Source organism: Tupaia chinensis, unplaced genomic scaffold (genome assembly GCF_000334495.1).
Source record: "Tupaia chinensis unplaced genomic scaffold, TupChi_1.0 Scaffold000511_1, whole genome shotgun sequence".
NCBI classification, from domain to species: domain Eukaryota; kingdom Metazoa; phylum Chordata; class Mammalia; order Scandentia; family Tupaiidae; genus Tupaia; species Tupaia belangeri.
In genome coordinates, this window is record NW_006160024.1 from 1311178 (window position 1) to 1320119 (window position 8942).

The following is an 8942-nucleotide window of genomic DNA, read 5'->3' on the forward strand; positions in this document are numbered from 1 at the left end:
TTAAAGGGCTTTGGATAATGGAGGAGGCCATTCAAAGGGACAGAAATAACTCATTTGATTTTTGTGTTATAATCAAATAGGATTTCTTTCACTCCTGCAATTAGCAAGTATATTTTTTACTTATCCAACATAATAACAGGAACAGTCCGAACAGTGCTCTTCTCGCCAAGTGCCCGCTTGATGCCGGGCCCTACTCCAGCTCCTTCACACCTGTGACCTCCCTTGGTCCTCGCACAACAACACTTCATCCAGACGAGGCACTTGGGATGAGGGGGTTGAGGAAGCTGCTCTGCACCATGGTCACACTGCTCGAAAGTACAGGAGCCTGGCCCTGAACCAACCGTCTGGCTCTTAGACCCCGGGATGTGGGGGCGAATTGGCAGACGAGTTCTCTCCTATTTTTGTCTTTCCGGTGAAACAAATACAAGCCCAATCATGTCAGGCCATCACACGTGCCCCCAGGAGGCCAGCACAGGGAGGGGTGGCCCTCACCTTCGTCAGCACCTCCTGCCTAGGGAGGAAGCTTTATAGAATCAGGTCCAAGTGGGGCATCCTTCCCCACAGAGGAAGACACACCAGGAATCTCGGCTATGTCTGGGTGCGTGACTCACTCCGTCCTCTCAGACAGCTCTTCCTGAGTCAGGACCAGGCCTTTCCAGTCCTGGGACTGCAGAAGGAAACTGCCCAGACCTGGCTTCAAAGGCAGGCTACCTTCCAGCAAAGAGCAAAATGGCTCTTAGAATTCCTAAGGGAAGTTTGGCTCCAAGGCCATGGAGTCTGTTCACATCAGAGCCTGATCAAGGCCAGGGAAGCTGAATTGGTGACATCCCTGCTATGATCAGGGACAAAGCAACTCCTGAGGAATTGATGGGTTTGGGGAAGGGTATTTGCTCTTACCCTGCCTTGGACCTGAGTCAGCCCCCTTTGCATTTCTTGCTCTGCACCATCTCAGGGACTTGTTTCCCTCCTCTAGCTCCCTAGAAAGGAGAGAGGGTGAGGACCAGCAGATGGCATAATGGTTATGTCGCTGGACTCCATGTAGTTGACCACAGTTCATGTCCCAGACCCAGTGGCTTAAAATTTATGCAGGGCAGTGCATGCCCAAGATCCAGAGAGGAGATTGGAGGAGAAGGGATTGCAGTGTAGCCATTCCCCCCTGGGGGGATGATTTCTCACATTCTGTCTCTCTGTCTCTTTCTGTCTTCCTGGAAAGTGCACAAGAAAAATCCTCCAAAAAAAAAAAAAAAAAAAAAACAATAGGAGATAGTGTGACCAGTGAAAGATACAGGCAGAGAAAGGATTAGCTAGGGATTCTAGAGAAACTCTTTTTTTTTTTTTTTTTTTGGAGAGGTTTTTGCTATAGGGCTCATGCGCTCGCCAGACAGATAGAGAGAGACAGAGAGACAGAAAGCAGGAAATCACCCCCCAGGGGGGATGGCCACGCCGCAATCCCTTCTCCTCCATTCTCCTCTTGGGATCTTGGGCACGCACGCACACGCACCTGGCGTGAGTTTAAGCCACCGGGTCCAGGACTCGAACCGCGGTCAACTATGTGGGAGTCCAGTGACAGCCATTACGCTAACTGCTGGTCCCTAGAGAAACTCTTTGAAGGAGCCTGACATCTAAGAAGCTTAACCTTTTGGCCCCCTCTCCTTCCCTATGTCACTTCCAGAAGTGATGGCTGGAGCTCCAGCAGCTTTCTCAAAACCATAAGGCAACTTGGAGAAAGGAATCCAATGTTAAGAATAGCAGAGCAGGGAGATGGATGAATTGAATGCTTGCTGACCCTTTTCCTGGACAACCCACTTCCTGTCTGGGAACAAGACAGGAAGTGGAACAGAATCCTTTTTCTGTGTGAGAAAGCAAGCCTGAGTTTTTTTAGAGCCAACGATATTTTATAAAGTTTTCCTTTATATCTAGCTTAAATTGAGAAAAACCCACGCATCCCTATCACATTGTGTAAATAAATTATTTGCCCAGTGGGAACAGCTAACTAAAATGATACATTTTCTGCCATCATTTAAAATTCTGATATTTTTAGTATACTACATTTTTAAAAGGGACAGGTAGAGGGAATGGCTAAAAGCCCCTGCGACAGAAGCCCTCACTTGCAGGGTTATCAATCCTGTAAGCAAAAGATAAGCAGGAAAACCACAAGGGATAAGATCTGCTGTCGCCCTTAGCTTTTCTGATTACACAAAATGCAACATCTACTTTTTTAAAACACAAGGAATCCTCTGAGGCCTGCCGAGCATCCCACCCACAGCACCTTCTTGCGGGCCCAATCCCTTCTGGTCTGGGGTTGGCTTGCCCGTGCCTCAGCTCTGTGATCTAACCAGAATCCTCCACAACCCGGAGGGAACCCATTCCCACCCGACAGAGCCAAGCCCAGCACACCACTGCCCAGCGCCCAGCACATGGGCCAAGAGGGGACCCAGGGGCTATGACACAAGTGGCAGTTGCAGGGGAAAAACCCACACATTAAAATCACCTATGACTGCCCAATACAGGGCAGACCATCCTTAGCCTTCAAAGCCTCAACCCCAGAGCGGAGACATACAAAGCCTCGGATGTCTCGTCTCGACAGGCCAATACCAGCGACGCCAGTACCACCAGAAGGACACCAAAAGTGGCTCTTCTCCTGGACGGTGGCAGAACAGGCATGAGGATTTGGCTTCCAAGACACAGCACGGTCTTGAATTCTCTCTGGAACTGGCAAAGAAAGGCTATGCTCACTGGTTTTCGTTTTAAACGCATCTTATTTAATACTTTTCAGTATGAGTCATCTCCATTGACTGTGCTGATTCTCAAATAGCCGGAATCTAGATAACTAGAAGGCAGCTATCGCTGGCTTGAGATGGGAAGCGTGAGGATGGAATCCAGCTGCTTCCGGCCTTGGGGCAGGTCTGTGGCCAGCAGTTCTGGATTTGCTGACCTGCGGCCTCCGCCTGGTTGGATCACACACAGACCTCCTGGTCTCCTCTTTCCTGGTTCGTCTGCCGAGTGAGCACAGGGACCCGTCACTGATGCTCTTTTTGAAGTAGCTGCTGTGCCCAGTACCTGCTGGGGAGTCTGGGGACTCTGAGTGAGCCAAGCAGCGAGCCAACCTTCTGTTCCCATCAGGCTGGCTGTGAGTCCAAGAGGCTAGAGGCCAAGTCACTGCCCAACGGCTGGGGCTGAGCACTGTGGGAGCCATCCTCAGAGTGAACTGTTGACCACCATGAGCATGGTGAGACGACTTCTAGAACCCCCTGGCTTTCCTACAGTGAACCAAGGAGCAATCTCCATTTACCGAACAAATAGCTTTCCTGTGAATGCAGAGCATGCTGTGTAATGGATAACACAGGTGGGCTCTGACTTCGGAGGCATGAGAATCAATCCTTCATGGATGTCAAAAGAGCAGAGGGACCCAAGGTGTCTGCTTATATAGGTTGGACATGACTTAATCCCCAAATCCAAAATCCAAAATGCTCTAAGATGCAAAACTTTTGGAGTGCCAACCTGATGCCACCGATGAAAAATTCCACATATGACCTCATGTGACAGGTCACAATCAAAACCCTACAATACAAAAATATTGTATAACATTACCTTCAGGTTATATATGTAAAGGTATAAGGTAGATGCAAAACGTAAATGAATTTCATGTTTAAACCTGGGCCTCATCCCCAAGACATCTCATTATGTATATGCGAATATTCCAAAATGCAGAGAAATCGGAAATATTTCTGGTCCCAGGAATTTTGAACTAGATATACTTGGCCTGTATATTTACATACAGGAATATGTACTTAACAGTTACTGACTTCCCTGTAACGTGTGTACTAGTTATAAACTCTTCACAAGAACTCACGAGGCTGGTGCTATTAATACCCTCATTTCTCAATGAGGAAGGTGGGACACCAAGAAGTTAGGTAACTTCCAGCACCAGGGTGAACTCACCACACGGCAGCCAGGGGTGCAGACTCAGGAGGTCCTGCAGACACCTCTGAGTGGGAGGCCTTGCAAGCCCAGGGTCAGGCGTTAAGGAGGAGAGAGAAGCAGGCAGGGCCAGCAAGCCACAGACCGGTACCTACACCATGGGCACCATGACAACAGGATACCAGGCAACTGCCAAAAGTCACTGCACTGCCTGCATTCTCTTTGCAGTAGATGGTTATTTATTTTTTTAAATTGTGCATGCTGAGAGAGAGAGAGAGAGAGAGAGAGAGATAGATGGGCTCGATGCTGTAATCCTCTGGCCTCCAGTAGTTTTTGCCACAGGGCGGGTGCCACCACGCCCCTGCATTCTCTTTGCAGTAGATGGTTATTTATTTTTTTAAATTGTGCACGCTGAGAGATAGAGAGAGAGAGAGAGAGAGAGGGAGATGGGCTCGATGCTGTAATCCTCTGGCTTCCAGTAGTTTTTGCCACAGGGCAGGTGCCACCACGCCCGGTAGAGGGCTTTTTAAAATACACCCTCAGATTCTCTCGCAGAAGGTTCCTCTCCATACCTGTTGTCTGCCTTTATACCAAGCACCAACTCTTCTGATAGCTGAAAAAACATGGCAAAGCGGCACATCATGATAATAGATGATTTATTTTTAGCCAAAATAACAGAGTGCCTGTGGCCTTCTTTCTAGCCTTTTTAAAGAACTCGCTTTTGATGACAAAAGTGATAATACAAGTTCACTGCGGGTCTGCTTCCCATTGGTAAGAAGTGATTTGACGTCTAGCATTCACCCTACGTGAAAGGACACAGTCAACGTCTGGAATAAAAGTCAGTCACCTCTAAACCATGTTCCAACAGCACTCGTGGAAGGATTTAGTGACCCAGGCCCAGTGATAAGCACACATCTGGGACCCAGTGGGTCTTCCAAAATGGGGACAAGAGCATGCATTCGTGTGAATGGCCCACTGGACATGGTCTCAGGCAGGTTGTCTTGTACAGGCTCCTGTCTACAAAGGCAGCATTTCTCAAGCACCTACAAAGAGGCCTCATCACGAGGGACCAGCAGGCCCAGTCTCCCATCTTGAAGGGCCTGACACCTGTCCCAGAGTCTGTCTCGCCGAGAGTCCCATGCTGGCACTGTGGTTCTTAGCCTTGGCGCAACTGCTGCCTACATTCAAATCACAGAATCCTTCTCGAAAAAGTCACGGGGCAGATGCAGGAGCCATGAGCCCTGATGCTTTCAGAGGCCAGGTAAATGAGAGAACCCAGGACAGCTACTGCCGATGGAGTCCCTTCAATGCCCGGGGCAGACGCTCACTCACTGATCCCTCCGAGCAGCCCTCTGACGTGGGTGGTGTGGCAGTATGGAAGCCTGAGGTTTCGAAAACTCCCACAGCAGGATTAAGACCTCTGAGCCTTCCTGCCGAGTGCACTTTCTAAACTTTGCAGTGTCAGGGTGTGGTAGGGCCTGTGATCTGGAGAGCCTGGACCCCTCCCATAGTTACCTGGACACACACAAAAAACAACTCTGAGCAGGCCACACAGAACCCGCTGGGGGCATGGATCTAAGCAGGGCTGCATTGAGCTCTGGAACTGCTGGACTATTTCATTTTTAAAAAAATGTTCTCAGTAGGTCTCTCATCTTATCTATAAGAAGAGTAAGGTTTGGGGCCAGCAGGTGGTGCCGTGGCTAAGGACTGGAATCCCACAGGGCCAACCATGGTTCTAGTCCCAGACTAGACTCTCACGCCGGGCACATGTGTGTATGTGCCCAGTCTCAAGAGGAGAATGGAGGAAAAGAGACTGCAGCATGGCCATGTCCCCTGGGGGGGTGACTTCTCACTTTCTCTCCATCTAGCTTTGTCTCTCCAGCAAGCACACATAGATTTTCTTCCTTACAATCTTGCTTTCTGATTTGAATCAGACTACATTTTCCCATGCTACAGGGTGCGAGCAGAATGCCAATTTGGGGGGAGTTTTTGAAGTTTATTTATTTATTTATTCTATGAATGAGAGAGACAGAGGGAAAGTAAGAAATCACCCCTTTGGGAGGATGGCCACACAGAAATCCCTTCTCTCCCATTATCTTCCTGGGACTTGGTACATGCATGCACACATTCCTGACATTAATTTCAAGGAAAGAGAGATATAGCACTCCTCCAGGGTCTTGATGCCACACTCCATCCCAGCCTCAGCCAGCCCCAGGTCGTGGGGCACACATGTGCCCAGCATACTCAGGGAGGTCACCTGGAACCTGCCCCCATGGGTCAGCCTTGCGGAGCACTATATCTTACTGCTGGGCCACCATCCAGCCCCCAGAATGCCAGCTTTAAAGAGCACACTGAGACCCACTCTCACACCCACCCTCACTGAGAGTGATACCCTTTAGTGTCAGCTCTGGGCCACCTAGTCCCTAATGAACACCCGAGCTTTCATTCAACAAACTATGCTCAATGAGTTTCTTTAAAACAGAACCTAGAAGTCATCAGCAAGAGCCAAAGCAGACAATGAGGAAGCCAAACGTGTTATTCCCCACAGAGGCAGACCCCCGAGCAGAGGGGCCCCAGTCATAGCACGGAGGAGCTGGACCGAAGCCAGGCGCCTGTCACTTCCACAGGGAGTCATCCAAAGTGGATTTTAACAAAAGACCAAACAGCCAAACCCTCCTGGGAGGCTGCTCAGCCCCCATGCTGTGCTCAGGGGCAGGTTGAATGGCCTCTGAGCCACTCCAATTTTAGAAATCGGTGCTGACTCATTATCCACCCAGGAAGCCCACGCACTCAAATGACTGTACTGAAAAAGCTCCCCGTCATGCCCTGCTTACTGAGGTGCTGCTTTTTAAGCAAATTCAAAAATTGTTTATCTTAAGGTATTTATGACATTTTAACCGTTTCATTTACAGTAACTAGAATGACATTAAAAAAAAAATGTTTCCTGTATTTTACTTGACAGTAAAGCGAAGCTTCTTCAGAATAGTAACAGTTCGAGAAATACCTATCAAGATCAAGTCAGGCCTCAACCCCACGTTTACCCGTCCTCTACCCTGCCCACCCCACACTGCCCCCCAGCATATTTCTTTCCTTTCTGATTCTCCACAGTCTGTGACTTTTAGCATTAAGGAAAATGAAAGGACTTAAAATAAGCTCCTGGAATCATGCACTTGTGTTTAGAAAAGGAAGCCAAATCAGCCTCCCTATTGTATTTCTTGTACTGAAACTGGGCACTCAGTCCGGGCAGCTCAGACCACACGGCCAGAAATTGCACAGGGGCCGTCTTTCCTCAAACCTCCATGAAGCGGAAGCTAACCCAACCTCAGCACCCCCAGCTTAGCACAAATTCACCCACCTCCATCTCTGAACTTCACTTTGGCTTCTAGAGAGGAAAGAGGCTATTTCCCAGTCAAGCATCACTGTCTCTTCCAAGACAGCACCAAGTGCCAGAAGCATCTAGAGTCTCACAATCGACCACCAAGAGACCACGTCGCTAGAGGGGTGGGGACAGAGGGAGCCACTTTGCTAAAATTACAGATCTTCCGCTTCTGAACCAAACACATGATCCACTCCAGGATGCAACAGCCTTAAATACAGCTCAGACTCAGAGGCCAACTGCAGAAACGATTATAGAAATGACAGAAGCATACTCACCAGGGAGAAGCTGGTAGCCCCACCTTCCAGGACCTGTGCTGTGAAGTTCTGAAGGCAGACACTGGCTCAGGCGCAGCGTGCTGGGAACGTTGGTCTGAAACTTAAAAAGCAGCGGCTGTACAGTCAAATATTTCCCTCCATTCCCATTGATGTCCAAAAGATAAAAAAAAAAAAAAAAAAAAAGGGCGCACACCTCTGCCTTCATTCTCATTGGAACGAGATGACTCAGGCTGACTCATCGCCACCACTTCCTCTCCCGACATTCTCTTCATACTTGTAAGCTGGGCTGCTCTGGTTCCCAGGGTCTTTGCAGTCCTTCCTGGAAGAACAGCCTTCCTGACCCTGGCAAAGACACCCAGAAGCTGACCCCACAGGGAGCCCAAGGGACCACTTGCACAGGGAAAACTTGACTTAGAAAAACTGAGACCAACTGAAAAACAAAACGCATAAATCTTGTGTACATTTGAATTTCAAATACACTCTGAAATTTTGTAATATGTTGCACGGCTCGTGTATGAAACTTGCTCTTTTCAAGGCAGTTCAGGGGAGAGAGAAGAATGAGACATGGTCTTCTCCTTTAAGGCGTTTGAGTTTTCTCTGCCCTGCTAACGTCTGTTTCAGTGCATGCTTTCTTCTGCATATATTCCTCTGATCTAATAACTTACAGGCTCTGAAATCACCATCTCTTTAATGCTGTTCATTAAGTGCATTTGTGCTGTGTTTTTAGACTTAAGTGGTTACATTTTTTCTATTCATCTTCCAGACTTCAAGAATATGCTAGGTTGGAACAGTAAAGTCCCAGGGAATTTAATGGAGTAGCTTTATTAACTTCTTTTTCTTTTTCTTTTTCTTTTTTTTTTCCCCCATAGGGCATGTGCCCTTGCCAGAGAAAGACAGAGAGAGATAAAGTGAGAAATGAGAAATCACCCCCCCACCCCAGGGTAGGGGATGGCCATGCTGCAATGTCTTTTCCTGAGCTTTTGGCACGCACACACATGTGCCTGGCATGATTTTCACGCTGTAGGTCCAGGACTCGGACTGCAGTCAGTCATGTGGGATTCCAACATTTTAACTACATGTCACCTGCTTGTGTCGCTTTTCTGACTTAATAAAAATTGATGATGGAGGACAGCAGGGATGGGTTAAGGCACTGGACTTGCCCATGGCCAACCACAGTTTAAGCCCCAGGCCCATGACTTGAAAATCACGCAAGGGGGACTAGTAGTTGGCATAATGGCTATGTCGCTGAACTCCTATATAGTCGGCCGCGGTTCAAGTTCCAGACCCGGTGACTTAAACTCATACCAGGCACGTGTGCATGCCCAAGATCCCGAGAGGAGAATGAAGGAGAAGGGATTGTGGCGTGG

The 8942-nt window shown here is 48.5% G+C and overlaps 1 long non-coding RNA gene across 1 annotated transcript in view; it reads right to left on the reverse strand.

Moving 5' to 3' along the window:
• Nucleotides 1–7981, reverse strand: part of LOC114009282 (uncharacterized) — a 75131-nt gene extending 67150 nt beyond the window's left edge. Inside the window, exons 1-2 of the long non-coding RNA XR_003550728.1 lie at nucleotides 7769–7981; nucleotides 7576–7675 (exon numbers count right to left, since the gene is read on the reverse strand). This is a non-coding gene — a long non-coding RNA (uncharacterized LOC114009282). The remainder of the gene's footprint in view (nucleotides 1–7575; nucleotides 7676–7768) is intronic.
• Nucleotides 7982–8942: the final 961 nt, after the last annotated feature.